Source organism: Cryptomeria japonica, chromosome 10 (assembly GCF_030272615.1).
Source record: "Cryptomeria japonica chromosome 10, Sugi_1.0, whole genome shotgun sequence".
Taxonomy (NCBI): Eukaryota; Viridiplantae; Streptophyta; class Pinopsida; order Cupressales; family Cupressaceae; genus Cryptomeria; species Cryptomeria japonica.
This window is the reverse complement of record NC_081414.1, coordinates 590,345,166-590,362,438: the sequence shown is the minus strand read 5'-3', so window position 1 is coordinate 590,362,438 and position 17,273 is coordinate 590,345,166.

Here is a 17,273-nt window from a genome sequence, read left to right as displayed (position 1 = left end):
AAGCAAATAAAGAAAGCAATTTTATTTGATCTCAAACTTTGTGTTGTGTCAAAAATTATTTATATGAGTTAATGTTCTTATGTTCATTACTTATATATGTTTTTGAATTCCTTGATATCGGAGATATTGTTAAGTGGGTAAAAGAGCTCTCGAATTGTGAAAGTAGACTTTGTGCTCCTTGAATATTTGGGAAATTTTCTATTGTTAAGTAATTAGTGGTAGGATTTGTATTGTTATTGTTTCTTGTAGTTTTAAGGATTGAGGAATTACACTTGAAGACTTTGAGCTGCAAGTTGAATTCCTTACCCATTGTGATAATTAGTTTAAGTTAGTGTTACATTCAAGAAAGACTTTGTGCTTCTTGCTTGTAAAATTTGGTACAGTTTGTTGGATTAATTCGTTCATTTCTTTAAGTAACACAAGTGATAGGTAAATTGTAACAAAGTGGAAGGATAATACATAGACTCTGAAAAAAAAGAGTTATATGCCCGAAACTAACCTATAGATTTTAATTTATTTTTAATTAGAGAAGAAATTTCAAAGGGAACCTCCCCTTGATGAGAGGAGAGATTAATTTCTCAACATAGTTGTGTGTGAATTATATATTTTTATCATTGGTAGGCTAGTGACAAAATATTCACCCAACGATTTTTTGGCGACTCTGCTGGGGAGCGACGTGCAACCGGTATTTTCCTTTTGGGTTGCAATGTGCTTTTCATTGTAATATCCATTTTGTTGATTTTCTCAAAAATCCTAATCTAGCTGATCGAAGTTACACTCGTGGGCAATGATTAGCAGGAGTTGTTGATCCTACTTTTCAATTGTTGCAGCAACATAACTTTCCTTTTGTGGCACCTCCACGAATGTGTTCTCCTTTGCAGCGGACAGAAAATTTTCCTCCTTCTACACGGTGATCTCCTATACCAAGTGAGGCGTCAAGTTTGCAAGTCTTATTTGTTCCACTTGCAAGTCATTGTGTAATAACACCATATAATCCATTAAGGATGGCTACTGTTGGCCCTTGGGGTACCTCTTTTGGTCCATTGAGATTGATTGCACCTTTACATAAACTTCCCAAAGGCACGCGGAAAAATTTTCTTAAGTTTTTAGGGGATGGTTCACAACACCTGGACGAACGGATTGTTGCCTTCTACATCGCATGTGGGGTCCTAGGTGTTGATCATGAAGATGTTTCAATGAGATTGTTTATTGAGACTTTGCATGCAACCACTGCTGATTGGTTTTATCATCTTCCAAACAATTGTATCACAAATTGGGCAACTCTCAGAACATTGTTTGAGGCAAGGTTCGAGTCTGCCGAAGATGACCATGCATTATTAGCACAGTTAACTCAAATGAAAAAAGAACCTCAGGAACCTATGCATGAGTTCGTAGCAAAGTTCAATAGATTGCACAATCGCATTCCATTTGCTTCACAACCCACCGCTGGAAATTTGAAATGCTTCTTTATCAACGCTCAATTGCCAGAGGTGAGATTTCTTTTGTAAAGGAATAATCCTACAGATTTGGTCGCTACATAAAAGATGGCCATATCGGTCAAATATGATCTTATCCTCACCGGTAAGATAAGGAGAGATCCTAACAAGGTTGGGAATAATCAAATTGATTATTCATCTTTTTCTTCAATGAACTATGTTGATCCCATGATACAAAAGCTAGCAAATGAGTTATTAGCGCTTAAGAAGAAAATTTCCTCACAAGAAAATACTTCTTATCGTGATGTCCCAAGAAGGACTTATCCAAATCATGCTTCCAATTATGCCATGTGTAATCAAAATAAATTGCCTCCCACTCCAAAAAGGCTTGCGTTGGAAGTAGTGCCCCAAAATTCAGCTAAAGGTTATTATGAAGCTGAACAGAATGATTTTCCCCCTTTTGGTGAAGAAGATGTCAATTTGCAATATCAAGAAGATGATGTAGAGTTGTCTAGCAACTCTAATATCAGGTTTATGCAATATCAAGAAGACGATACGCCAGACGCACGTGATGGGGATGTCTTTGCAGTATTCACCCGTTCGCAAGCACAAGCAGCTTAGCCACCTGTCAATGCAGAGAGTGATGATTCTATTCAAACCAAGGATTTTCAATATTTGCCAGTTACTATTGCTAAGCGTGGGACTCCCGTACCAAATCCCTCAAAAGACAACTCTATCTCGAAGGACGTCGTGAAGGATAAAAGTGTAAGTGCTTCTTCGACTGCTGTCAATTTTTCTGCACCTATTAATTCTTCTACATTTGCATCGAAGACTAGTGCACTTAATGTTTTAAGTTCTCAAAATAAGAACCCAAATCAATCTTTGATGAATTCTTTTCAGTCATTTGATATCTTAGACCATGTTAGGAAAACCAAAATACAAATGTCTGAGGTTGAATTTTTGAGATCTAATCCAGATCAATTTGACTGTTTGGTCAAGTTTGTTAAAGAAAAAGATGCTACTCCTAGTAATCTTCCCAAGTCTAACTTACTTCAAAACAACTTAGTGACTTCCCCTTCTCCTATACAAAAGATAGAACCATTCTATATCTATTTGTTGATAAATGGTTATAAGCTTAGTAATTGTGTAATCAATTCAGGGGCATCTGATAATGTTATGTTGTAGCGTCGTAAATTGTACGCACTTGCTAAAGTGGTACAATTTCACACCTAGTTTAGCACCCGCCTTGGCGCATTTTGCATTTTACATTGCATTTCCCCTTTAGCACTTAATTAATTAAATTAATTAGGTCTAGGGTTCTATTTTATCATCTCCCACATCATAAAGTTGGGCCCTTTCATTAAAGTGTGCCCCTTTCATTTTATTCTTCCAATACATCATTTAATCTAAAACCCTAATTAGGTCCTATTTTGAACTTTAAGGCCTGATTTCGGGGGTCAAAACATCTTGAAATCAGCTGTAACTTCGGGATTCTCTCTAAAATCATCATATCCGACGGCCCTGAAAATTTGGTGAAAAGTTGTCGGGACCATGGCGCTCGGAGAGGACCATGGCGCCCGGAGTGCACATGGTCCCGGACATTTTTCCCGAAATTTTAGGAGCGCAATCCAATCATAAAATAAAGCTTAACCCCAAGAAATTGGTGGGAGGTTCAATCTTTAGGTTGGCCAAAAGTTGAAATTAAGACCTAGGGTTTCCTATATAAGAGCTCTCTTTCTTCATTTGAAAGGATCCGGATTTTTGGTTTCAAGGGACCTTTTATGTAGCGAAAGAGCATATCTTTGGAGACTTCAACAACATTCAACATCCATCCATCAAGCATTCATCAATTTCATTCATCCATTTAGGGCTTTGAAGACATTGAAGAGCAATAGGGGATTACCGACTGAAGATTGGCTTGTACCCCTCCCTTGGGGTTGGGTATGATTTCATGTTGTTTTCATGTCTTTGCATAAGCCTCATTGTATCATTTGTATTCATGCTTTAGATCACTTTTCATCTTGATTTGGAGCATTTACATTATCATTTACAAGCAATTAGGGTTTACTTTCTAGGTTGCTCTAGTTTGCTTACTTTCATTTTAGGATCTTGCACACACACAAGGTCTGCACACACAACTTTTACTATACAACTTGGCTATTCGTGGAGGTGGAAATCACCAAAGCGGGGGTTTGACTAAGGCAAAACCCTATATATCCGCCTACAACCCTTTTCAGATATAAGTGCAGATTTCCGAATTCGAAGGACGCCGCAAGTTGCAGATCCGACGGAAGCAGACTGAGACGGGACAACACACCAAATTACAGAGCAGAAACCTAGGACAGGGGCGTGGGGTGCCCTAGTCCTGACAAGACAGGGGCGCTAGGTGCCCTGGTCCCTAGGACAGGGGTGCTGGGCGCCCTGGTCCCTCAAACAACAGCAGTTTTCAGCACTTTTCGACAGCTTTCAGGTTGCCAAAACGAGCAGTTTCAGGTGCAGAATCAGGTCAGTGGCGCATGCGCCCCGTCCCGAACATTTCCACTCAGATTTTAACCCCAGGTACACATCTGCATTCTCCTTTTATCCTTGTGTTTACATCTTTTCATCACTTAATCTCAATCTTGCAATCTTGTTACTAGTTCATACTTGCACTCTAGGGCTAGTAGTTGAACTTGTATCATTTTATATATCATTTGCAACAAAGGAATAGAAATCCTAATAGGTAGCCCGTGGCTCTCTCTTCCACAAAAAGAAGTAGCCAATTGTGTGATACCTCTAGGCTCTTTCGTATTCCACAAGTGTGTGATTGAAAGTGAGATTAGGGCATGTTTGCTTAGTGTCACTTTTTCCCTCACACATTTTGGTGAACCCGACATGAACTCCAATCTTCTCTAATTCTGATTTATGTTTTCAAATTTATATTTACAAGTTTTAATTTCTTGCAAGATTCAAAAATTTAGAGGAAATTTTTGCTAAAACCCTAATTTTTCAATTCAAAGTTGAACTTGTGGATAGCTTAATTGGGATCAATCTGATTTAGGAACTCATTTGAATCATAAATTTCATTTTCTAAATCTACATTATAAGTGCTTGCATTAAACATTTCCTTCTATTTTGCATGTCTTATCATTTGAAAGAGGAAAATTGTTGTCATGATGCATTCATTTCATAGATGCGATAATGGGTTAGCTTCCCTTGTTTCAATTTTTCCTTCTCCTAAAGAACCTCCCCCCATATATAACAACATTTTAGTGCCTAAAAGAGTTGCTACCAATCCCTTTGAGACTCTCCCATGCTCTAAGGATGAAGACTTTAAGAGTGACCTTGACAATTCTCCTAAAATGTGCCCTTCCTATTTAGCTATCCTAGAGGAAGAGAATGATATCATAAACACCTTTCTTAATGTTACTTCACCTTCCCTACATGATGCCTCTCTAAGTGAAAAGGTATTGATGGACATTGACTTATTTTCTCCTAAAGTTGGTCCTTTCAATGGGGGCATGTTAGTGCAACAAGAGGTTATGAACACTTCTTTCAAAGATCTCCTTCCTAAGCATGAATCTTTGGAGAAATATGTTCATGTTCCTCCTAAAAAACACTCCCTTCATGAGGATCCTTTTGTGCAAGAAGATGACATTATCCCTACATTTCCTAGTGATGGCATTTCCTTTTCCAACAAAATTCCCACTAGAGATGATGAATTAATGATAAATGCTTACCCTTCTCCTAAAGTTTGTCTTACCCATAAGCATCCCTTAGAGAAAGAAGATGAAATAATAAGCAATTTCCTTAACTCTCTCTCCCCCAAAGATCATATTGAACATATTTTGAGGAAAGAGGATGAGTTTAACACATCTATTGATCCTCTCCCTCCTAAGGATGAGGAATTAATAAACAATGTTATCTCCTCTCCCGAAATTGACAATACTTCAAACATTCCTTTCAACCACTTCACTACTTGGGATGAACCATTAGAAGAAGGTGTAGATTATTCTCTGCCCCATGAGAGAACCCTAGCCAAAGGGGATGAAATCAAGATTGAAAACTCCCTTGATAGTTTCTCACCTTCCTTGAATCTCAATTATTCTCCCTCTCCTCAACTTGGTTCTACTCATAAGGAAACCCTAGTTCAAGGCAAGATGGTTAACATCTCTTTCAAAGATCTCCCTCTCAAGAGTGAGACTTTAGAGAGTAATGTTGATCCTTCTCCTAGAGAGTTTATTCCCCATGTAGATCCTTTGATGATAGAGGATGATATGACCTTTCCTAGTATTACTCTTTCTACTAGAACATCAATGCCTACCCCTTGTCTCTCTCCTAAAATTGATTTAATCTGTGATAAGATTTTAGTGCAAGAGAAGACTATCAATAATTCTTCCAACACTTTTGTTCATTCCTCTAAACCATCCTCAGTCAATTTGATACGTGTGAATGAAACACCTAACAAACCTCTCTTCACTGTCCAAGGTGCTTGTCCTTCTCAAAATTCTCAACCTTTAAATAAGCCTATCTTAGTGGTTCAAGGTGGTCATACTAATGATTCTTTTTGCACTCCTAAGAAACCTATTATTACTGTGCAAGGAGGTTATTCTACTAAGATCCCTTATGAGTATGCTAAGCAACTGACTAGAGAGAGTTATAATGCGGTTGCTCATACCTATAATACTAGAAATAATAGGCAGCCTAATCCTCCTCTTGTTACTCTAGTTTCTATTCCTAATCCTCAACCAATTCTTCCGCAAGCTCCACGTATTTCACAAGTTCTTGGTAAGGAATATGATCTCATAGAACAACTTAAAGTTACCCCTGCTAAGATACCCCTTTGGGATTTGATCCAAACTTCTTCCGCTCATCATGGAATGTGACAAGATGCCTTGAAATATTTGAATGTTCCTCCACCTAATACATCTAGTAATATAGTATCTTTGGTTAACTCTGTGATGAATCCTAAAGCTCAAATTGTGTTTACTCAAGATGAGTTGCCTACTAGTGAAATTCAACATCAATATGATCCCTTGATGATTGTGGTTATCATAAATGACACTGCTATAAGACGAACACTGGTAAATAATGGTTCTGGCCTTAATGTGAGTAGCATTAATCTATTGCATAAGATGAATGTGGATACATCCCTTATTGAGCCGGACTCTCATCCCATTCGAGGCTTTGATAATGTGGCTAAGTCTTCATTAGGTATTATCACCTTACCCATCACAGTGGGACCTGTTACTTTGCCTACTCCTATCCATGTTATGTCGGGAAATCTAACATACAATTTGTTATTAGGGAGACCTTGGATTCACAGTATGCAAGTTGTCCCCTCTACATTGCATAAACAAGTTAAATTTATTTATAATAATAAGACATATACCTTAATAGGTGATACTAATTTTCAAGCTTGTTTGCAAACATCTACTTCCAAAGGGAGTTCTTCTAAGCCTTCCTCTTCTAGTGATGACTCGTTAAACAAGATACCTATGGACGAATCATCATCCTCTGATAATCAAAATTCTTTGGATGAGCCTAAAGTTCCTGAAGAAGATTCTTCTCAACTTGAATCTACACATGAGAAGGCTTTTGATCCTGAGAAGGTTCTCGCAGAAGATGATTGGGGATCTCTTGATTTTAATCCCACCTTTGTAGGTGAGTATAGGGTTCCTCCTAGAGAGCTTAAAGTTAAAAAGAAGGAAGAAACTAGAGATCAATCAGTCTTACCTGAACCTATGAGCAATAATTTTGTGGCCGCTCCTCAAACTTCTTCTCCCCACACCTCTAATTCTGAAGAATTTGATTCTTTGTCTTATGAAAAACCACCTTTTCTTTCTGAAATGGCTAATCGTTATGGTCATGGTTTTCACATTTTGGCTAAGAGTGGCTATAGTGGAAATGGTTGTGGCACAAATGAACAAGGAATTAAAGTTCCTTTAGAACATAACATGCATGAATATTCATTTGGACTTGGATATAATCTTTCTAAGCCCACCAAAGCATCTCAAAGACCATCTCTCAATGTGAATGCTATATTTAGTAGTGATGATGATCTCACTTCAACTAAATCATCTTCTACTTCTATCAACTCTCATTCCCCTCATAAGGAAATCTTGGCGATGAACAAATCTCTTTATGAATCCCCTCAAATTTCTAAATCCACTTGTGAATCTTTATCTCCTATTCATCATAAAGTCCTTTCCTCCAGGGATAAGGCTCTAATAAATTGCACTCATCCCTCTTCTAAGATTTCTTGTGACTTTTCTTCTTCAATTTTTATCATTTTATACATGTTTTTGATCTCACTTATAGTTGAGCATTTAGCATGTCATATTCAAATACCTCATTCAATCTGTCATGTCTTTAAATAACATTAATGGCTATTATGTTGCTCATCATTATGTGACATTGGTAGCTCATTTACTGGGGGCTCATTGTCATTCATGATGGTACAATTTCAAGTGCAATCATATTTTTGAAGCAACATAATAGCCTAATTTTTCTATGTTATCTCTTGTTCCTATGGGGACAAGAGTGATTTCATACATCTCCTCCTTTTATGGTTAAAATTTCCCTTTGGGGTAATAGTGTGGAAATATTGATCATCTTTTCTTTAGAATCCTCTTTTCCTAGATATGGGAGAAGATGTGTATTCTCTTTCTTATCCTACCCACTTCTTGTGAGGAGCATTTTGCATACACTAATGTCTTGCTTGCATGAACTCATGTGAGTATGTAGTATATTTTGCTTATGTCTAAATCTCTCCCTAGAAGATTGTGTAAGTGCCTCTCATTGTCCTTATCCTTTGGAGGCAATGATCTTTCCTTATTTTTATCTAAGGATCCACTTTTTCCTATTTCGTGGATGGTGTGAACTTTATTACTTGATGTTATTCCTTGTATGCATTTGTTGTTGTTTGTTCAAGGATTCTCTCTTACAAGAGGTGTAAGTCCTTGACTACAACCTCTTTTGCACTTGGTAAAATACATCCATAATGAATTCACTCTCCCAATTGGGTTAAAAGAGAGCGTCATCCTTCATTAAGAATCACTTTCACCTCGCAAAAGAAGGAAGTATTGCATTCTTATTCTCTTCTTTGTCTTATTCTAGAAGATGTTATATTTGTCTAAGACAATTCCTCTCGGGGATAGGTGTCTTTTGTACAAAGATCTCTTCTCCTCTAAGGATCTCCTTTACACATACTACAAGAAATCCCTTTTCAACTATCTTATCCTTGCTTAAAGAGTGCAAAACTCTCTTGCTTGGATCTATGACATTGTTGCATTTTTGGGGTATCTTCTTTTGTGATGAAGGTAGGTATCCTTGTTCTACTTTGCTTATGACATAAACATTACACTTTTTGAGCAATGGGTCATTCTCGGAACCAGAGCACAGACTCTTAGAGCGAGATGCCTCCATTTTTCTTTTATGCAAGGTGATTATTCTCAGAACCAGAGCACAGACTCTTAGAGCGAGATGTCACGCTTTTGTACTATACATATACAGGTTGTAGCATACTCGGGCATAGACTCCTATGAGGTGCTTCTAACCTCCCTTACACACACATGCACGAGGTTGAGTGGAACTAGCGGCATAAGGCTAGACTTTCTCACTCTCCTCCCTTACATGGATCACCTAGACAGACTCTAGGGGCTAGTTTTCCATGTCCTTTTTCCCATGGATCACCTAGACAAGATCTAGGGGCAAGAAGTCCATGTTTTCTCTCTCACTATTCTTTTCATGGATCACCAATGTGTGTATTCATGCTTTTTTCCTTTCTTTTCTTCTCTTTGCATTTTGTTTCCATTTACATCCTTCATCCTGTGTTAGAGAACTCTCAAATCCTCACACTCTTTGTTGTGTTGGAATTGAGATTTAGTCCTCTTTCTTACCAAATGATTCTCCATTAGTTTTTGATCTCATATCAAATCTTCTTGTGAGCATTTGTCATCAATATTCTTTAACAATTCGAAGTGGTAAACATGATACCCTGTTTCAACTCACTAAAATTAGCAAGCCGAAACAAGGGGGGGCATATAGCTACCCTCAAATTTTCATCACCTTCCTTAGTAAGCATTAGGTGATTTTGTGATCTAACGTGTGTTTTGTAGGGTGCGGTTCCTAACTGTGTACTGCAGATGCCGCTGGGGGCTTTGTTCGACAGACTTATGGATATATCCTTTTTCAAATAATGTTTAATTTTCTGTACTTTAGCTTGCATATGCACGTAGTACTCATATGACCGCTAAAGTGGGGGCTAAATGTAGCGTCGTAAATTGTACGCACTTGCTAAAGTGGTACAATTTCACACCTAGTTTAGCACCTGCCTTGGCGCATTTTGCATTTTGCATTGCATTTCCCCTTTAGCACTTAATTAATTAAATTAATTAGGTCTAGGGTTCTATTTTATCATCTCCCACATCATAAAGTTGGGCCCTTTCATTAAAGTGTGCCCCTTTCATTTTATTCTTCCAATACATCATTTAATCTAAAACCCTAATTAGGTCCTATTTTGAACTTTAAGGCTTGATTTCAGGGGTCAAAACATCTTGAAATCAGCTGTAACTTCGGGATTCTCTCTAAAATCATCATATCCGACGGTCCTGAAAATTTGGTGAAAAGTTGTCGGGACCATGGCGCCCAGAGAGGACCATGGCGCCCGGAGTGCACATGGTCCCGGACATTTTTCCCGAAATTTTAGGAGTGCAATCCAATCATAAAATAAAGCTTAACCCCAAGAAATTGGTGGGAGGTTCAATCTCTAGGTCGGCCAAAAGTTGAAATTAAGACCTAGGGTTTCCTATATAAGAGCTCTCTTTCTTCATTTGAAAGGATCTGAATTTTTGGTTTCAAGGGACCTTCTATGCAGCGAAAGAGAAGATCTTTGGAGACTTCAACAACATTCAACATCCATCCATCAAGCATTCATCAATTTCATTCATCCATTTAGGGCTTTGAAGACATTGAAGAGCAATAGGGGATTACCGACTGAAGATTGGCTTGTACCCCTCCCTTGGGGTTGGGTATGATTTCATGTTGTTTTCATGTCTTTGCATAAGCCTCATTGTATCATTTGTATTCATGCTTTAGATCACTTTGCATCTTGATTTGGAGCATTTACATTATCATTTACAAGCAATTAGGGTTTACTTTCTAGGTTGCTCTAGTTTGCTTACTTTCATTTTAGGATCTTGCACACACACAAGGTCTGCACACACAACTTTTACTATACAACTTGGCTATTCGTGGAGGTGGAAATCACCAAAGCGGGGGTTTGACTAAGGTAAAACCCTATATAGCCGCCTACAACCCTTTTCAGATATAAGTGCAGATTTCTGAATTCGAAGGACGCCGCAAGTTGCAGATCCGACGGAAGCAGACTGAGATGGGGCAACACACCAAATTGTAGAGTAGAAACCTAGGACAGGGGCGTGGGGTGCCCTGGTCCTGACAGGATAGGGGTGCTAGGCGCCTTGGTCCCTAGGACAGGGCCGCTGGGCACCCTGGTCTCTAGGACAGGGGCGTTGGGCGCCCTGGTCCCTCAGACAACAGCACTTTTCAGCACTTTTCGACAGCTTTCAGGTTGCCAAAACGAGCAGTTTCAGGTGCAGAATCAGGTCAGTGGCGCATGTGCCCCGTCCCGAACATTTCCACTCAGATTTTAACCCCAGGTACACATCTGCATTCTCCTTTTATCCTTGTGTTTACAGCTTTTCATCACTTAATCTCAATCTTGCAATCTTGTTACTAGTTCATACTTGCACTCTAGGGCTAGTAGTTGAACTTGTATCATTTTATCTATCATTTGCAACAAAGGAATAGAAATCCTAATATGTAGCCTGTGGCTCTCTCTTCTACAAAAAGAAGTAGCCAATTGTGTGATACCTCTAGGCTCTTTCGTATTCCACAAGTGTGTGATTGAAAGTGAGATTAGGGCATGTTTGCTTAGTGTCACTTTTTCCCTCACACATATGCCATCAAACATTGCCAATACCCTTGGTTTAACTTTGACCAAAACATTTGGAAGATGTTTCTCTATGGATAACAAGCAAGTCCCCTTGATAGGGCAGATCAAGGATGCACAATTTTCTTTTATTGCATTCCCAGAAAAGAAGATTAAGATGACGGTATCGGTAGTCGATGTGTCGGCTTCCTATGGCCTATTGTTGGGGAGAAATTTTTGTAGAGATGTGGGAGGAGAGTTAAACATGGATATGACTAAAGCTCATATTCCTATTAAGGGATTTATCCAAAAGTTACTTCTGGAAAAAGAATCAAAATACACCGTTGTCAAGTCTGATGACCAACGGGCTCAGATTCTTTTTGATTCGTCAGGTATGGGTAATTATTTCCTGCATGTTGATGATGGGTTAGAGGTTGTTCCTGAGATTGAAGATCTCATTCCACTCAACGAGGTTCCAGTTGATTGTGAGAGTATTGTTACGGAATCAAAAGGATATTCTAATTCACAACAAGAAATTATTGATTTTGATACTATCAGCATTGGTAGTTCAGATGATGTTTGGATGCTAGAATTTGATGGCAGTTATTCTTCTACTGGATTAGGAGTCAGTGTTATTTTAGTTTCTCCTGATGGAAATTTTTTCCCTTTCTCCTTCAAATTGTAGTTTGACAACACAAATAACACTGCAAAATATGAATCTCTTCTTTTGGGGATGAATGTTGCCCAAAAGAAGGGGATTAAAAATTTACATGCTCAAGGAGATGCTGAGTTGATAGTTTGTCATGTCAGGAACATATACCAGACATGGAGCGATAGGCTACGGCATTATCGTAACCTTGTATGGGATCTAATAGAGGCATTTGATGCTTTTGATATATCTGTTGTTTCTCATGAATTTAATGACAGGGCAGACTTATTAGCAGTATCAGCAACCTTTTTGGTTCCTCACTGAGATTTTTCAGGATCAACATACATTGTTGAATTGGTCTTTCGACCAAGTGTTCCTGACAACTCTGATCATTGGCAAGTGTTTAATGACGATCATCGTGTAATTAATTTCTTGCAAATGGTTGACAATTTTGATGATCTGCATTTTGAAGGTAGTCATTGCCCTTCAAATGATGCAAGTGAAAGTATTGATACAGAAATAGGAGAGAAATTTCTGCAATTGAAAGGAAACAAGATCCCTAAGGGTCTAGTTTCTTTAGAAAAGCTTTTTGACAAGCATGACCGCTATGTAAAAAAACAACAAAAATCATCTGCAGGCTCAATGGAATATGAGCAAGTAAATATCAGAACTGAAGTCAATCCAAAGATGATCAACATTGGAAAGTGGTGTTCACAAGAAGAAAGGCAGAAATTTGTTGCATTATTGCAGCAATATGTTGACGTCTTGGTCTACTCCTATGAAGATCTAAAGTCTTTTCACCCTGAAGAGATCTGTCACGACATTCCATTAAAGTCAGGTATCACGCCTTTCCGTCAGAAGCAAAGGCAATACAACCCAAAGATCTCTGATACTATCTTTGTTGAAGTTCAAAAGATGTTGAAAGCAAGGATAATCTTCCCCATTCACCATTCTTCTTGGATAGCCAATATTGTACCTGTACGTAAGAAGAATGGTGAGATCCGGATATGTGTTGATTTTCAGAATTTGAATCAGTCATCCTTAAAAGATAACTACCCTTTATCTGTCCTGGGTCATGTCCTACAAGTTGTTACTAGATCATAGATGATGTCCATGTTGGACGGATTTTCGGGTTACAACCAAGTGGAGGTTCTTGAACAAGATCAACACAAAACTGCATTTACCACACCTTGGGGCACTTTTGCATATCACAGAATGCCTTTTGGGTTGATAAATGCAGGAGCGAATTTCCAACTTGCAATGGACTTGGCCTTCTGAAGTTTCCTTGGTAAGTCCATTGTAGTCTATTTGGACGATTTGACTATTTATTCTAGGAAACGTCAAGATCATTTCTATCATTTGCAACAAGTATTGGGGAAGTGTCGTCAGCATGGAATTTCCCTCAATCCAAAGAAATTTGTTTTTGAGGTCACCGAAGGTAAGTTACTTGGGCATATTGTTTCAAAAGAAGGTATAAAAATTGATGTTGAAAGAGTAAAAGCTATTTGTGATCTTTCTATGCCAACAAGTAAGACTATTGTCCACTCTTTCTTCGGCAAAGTAAATTTCTTATGAATATTTATTCCAGACTTTGCCGAACAAACTCGTCACATAGTTCACATGATGAAAGGTAATTATCTTTTCAAGTGGACTCATGAAGGAAAGAAAGCTTTCCATCATATCAAGGAGGTCATGGCAAATGCCCCAGTCTTGGTATGCCCTGATTATACCAAAGAGTTTATCATGTATAGCTATGCATCAGATCATACCTGTTCGGCCATACTGATGCTAAAAAATAATGAAGGTGTAGAATCACCCATTGCATTCATGAGATATCTGCTAAAAGCTCATGAATTGAAGTACTCAGAAATGGAGAAGCATGCTTTTGTCATGGTTAAAGCGGTGAAACATTTCAGGTTTTATATTCTAAATTCACATGTCATCGCTCTTGTTCCTAATGTTGTTGTCAAGTCAATTTTAAAGCAACAATAGTTTGGAACTAAAAGGGGCAACTAGGTTGCTAAGATTCAGGAATATGACATGGAAATCAAGCCCACTAAGTTGGTTCGTGGAAAAGGTCTATGTTAGTTGATGGCTGACAAAAAATCAATTGATGAAGTGGTGATGGAAAATGAAGGTATGAATCAAGATCTTCCCAAGGTTCTATTTGTCAGCACCACCGATGAGTGGTATTCTGACTTGGCATATCTCTTAACATATGGAGATTGTCCTGAGCACTTGCCACGTAATGAAAGGCGAAATCTGAAGCTTAAAGCGGTGGTTTTTGTCCTATGGGACAATGGTTTGTATAAGAAAGGTTTAGATGATAATTTCCTGCGCTATGTGGACAAACAACAACAAGTAAGATTACTTCAAGCTTTTCATGATCTTGCTTGTGGTGGACATTTTTCTGCCCCTGTCACTGCACACAAAATCTTGCATGCTAGATACTATTGGCCAACATTTTTTAAGGATGTATACATTTGGGTTCGCAAATGTGAGCAATGTCACCAATTTGTGGGTAAGCATACGCTAGTTGCACTCCCTCTTAGGACAGTCATAATTGAAGAGCCCTTTTAACAGTGGGGATTGGATTTCATTGGACCTGTCAATCCAACATCTAGTGTGGGTCACATATAAATTCTCACAGCGACGGATTACTTCACTAAGTGGGTGGAGGCAATTCCAACAAAGCAAGCTACTTCGGTAGTGGTTTGTCAATTTTTGAAGGAAAACATCATTTCAAGGTTTGGTGTTCCTCATAAGGTAGTAACTGATAATGCTTCATGTTTTTCATCTTATGAGATCATTGACTTTTGCTTAGATTATGGTATTACCCTTTCTCACTCATCCGACCATTATCCGCAAGGAAATGGTCAGGACAAGTCAAGCAACAAGAATTTGGTTACTATTATGAGGGAGCTTGTTGATGAGAGACAACGGACTTGGCATAAATCTCTTTATGATGCGCTATGGGTGCATCATATAACTCCAAAAAGAGTGATTGGTATGTCACCTTTTCAACTTTTGTATGAGTTGAATGTCAAGTTTCTTATCACTGTGGAACTTCCAGCATTGAAGCTCGCCAAACCCGTTGAGGATGAAACCTATCAAGATTCGCTTGATAAGTGGATTATGTTTCTTTCTCAGTTGGAAGAAACAAGAGCAGAAGTGGTCGATAGGATTGTTGCACACCAAAGCCAAGTGAAGGTATTATTTGATAAGAAAACAACTTCTCATGAGTTCTCAGTTGGTGATCAAGTCTTGTTATGGGACAAGAGGAGGGAACCAAAGGGTTTGCATGAAAGTTTAACTCCTTATGGAGAGGACCATTCACAATTCATGAAATATGTGGTGAGCATAGCTACTTACTTGCATATGTGGATGGTACCCCATTCTCGCTACCTCACAGTGGAGAACATTTGAAGCTCTTTACTCAATGAAGAGCAATGTAAAAGGATGTTGTACTTATTGTAAAATTTGTATAGTTTTTTTCTTTTTAGTCTTTTTTGTCGCCTGACTCTATAGCCCAATGGATACAGACACTCAAAGTTCTGGATTCTACAAGATTCAAGTGGTGCAGCTTGCTCCCCAGTCATTGGCAACTTTGTTGTCCTCAATTTCAGTGCAGCCAAAATCGTGAGGCAACCCTACGAAACTGGTCCATTTCATACCTCACGCCCTCCGGGAGAACTTGACTGACTTCATTGGTTAGCTCCTTTAGCTTCTCGCTTTTTGTTTTTATTGTTTTTAAGTTCTTTTCGATTTGCAGTTTTACCTGCAGGTCGGACTTTAAAGTCCAACCTGCAGGGTTTTTCCTTTTGAAGGAATTGCACAATGGACTTTAAAGTCAGATGTGCAATGTTTTGATTCTGCCCCTACATATCGGACTTTAAAGTCCAACCTGCAGGGTCTTTGCATCTGCACATCGGACTTTAAAGTCCAATGTGTAGGTTGATTTGGCAGTAGCATGCATGTCGAACTTCAAAGTCCAACTTGCAAGAGGATTAGTCATGCAAGTCGGACTTTAAAGTCCGACATGCACAGCGTGCTTAACCATTAATGATGTCATTAATGGTTAATTTTGGGGTTATTTATTAATTTTTGAGGATTTTTTTCCACATTTCCTTTTGTGATCTTCTCCTCCACGCATGCCCTCCTGCTCCTCTCCTCACGATTTCAATCTCGATCACCTTGCTAGTCATCTAATTTTCTTCGGTCGCATGTATTGAGGTAGGTTTTTTATGCTTTCGGGAATTTCCTTTTGCTTTGTCGTTCATATTTTCTCATGCGTCTTTATTTTGGGTTTTCATTTGTTGGAGCACATCGGATTTTAAAATCTGATTGCTCCTAACCTTCCCCTCGAGGTCAAGGGCACATCAGACTTTAATGTCTGATTACCCTTTGATCTTTTTGTTTATTTTCCTACCTCCTCCCTCGCCTGTGTGTCGGGTTTCAAATCCCGACATGCAGGTGAAGGCAAACATCTTCGCATATCAGACTTGAAAGTCCGATATGCGGGAGATGCCCTCTTGCAAACAAGTTAGGTTTTAAAACCCGGCATGTTAGCAGGAGGGTTAGACCTCACATATCGGACTTTAAAGTCCGATATGTGAGGTGAGTTTGTTCGATTGACATGTCGGGTTTTAAAACCTGACATATTAATCGGTTATCCTTCCCCAGCACATCGGACTTTAAAGTCTAATGCGCTTGTCTTTTGAATGGTTTTTTACTTGCGCATCAAACTTTAAAGTTCGATGTGCTAATGAATTTTTCTCAATTTGCACATCGGACTCTATAGTCCGATGTGCCGATAGTTTTTCTCCAACTTGCACATCGTACTTTCAAGTTTGATATGCAAGGAATATTTTTTACTTCTGCACATCGGACTTTAAAGTCTGATGTGCAAATTTTGACTCCTAAGGTGCAAGTCGGACTTTTTTCCCTGACCTACCTGTTTTAACAGTTTAGCTCCCAAGCATGTTCTGAGTCCGATTTTTCGATTCGGTTGATAAAATTTGGTTTTAGTGATGATGATAACTGTCAAAGAAGCTAATCCACAGTGTTGAATGCAATAATTTTTAAATGTCAAGACCCCCTCACGACAAATCAGAGTCTTCATCGAGTCAGTTGGAATCTTCACCGGGTAAATCATCAGCAAAGAAGATGAAGTACAAGTATGATAAAAACTTGAATATGTACCCAAAGAGCTCAGTAGATTCAAACATCAAGGAGATCAAAGATATAGAAATTGGTC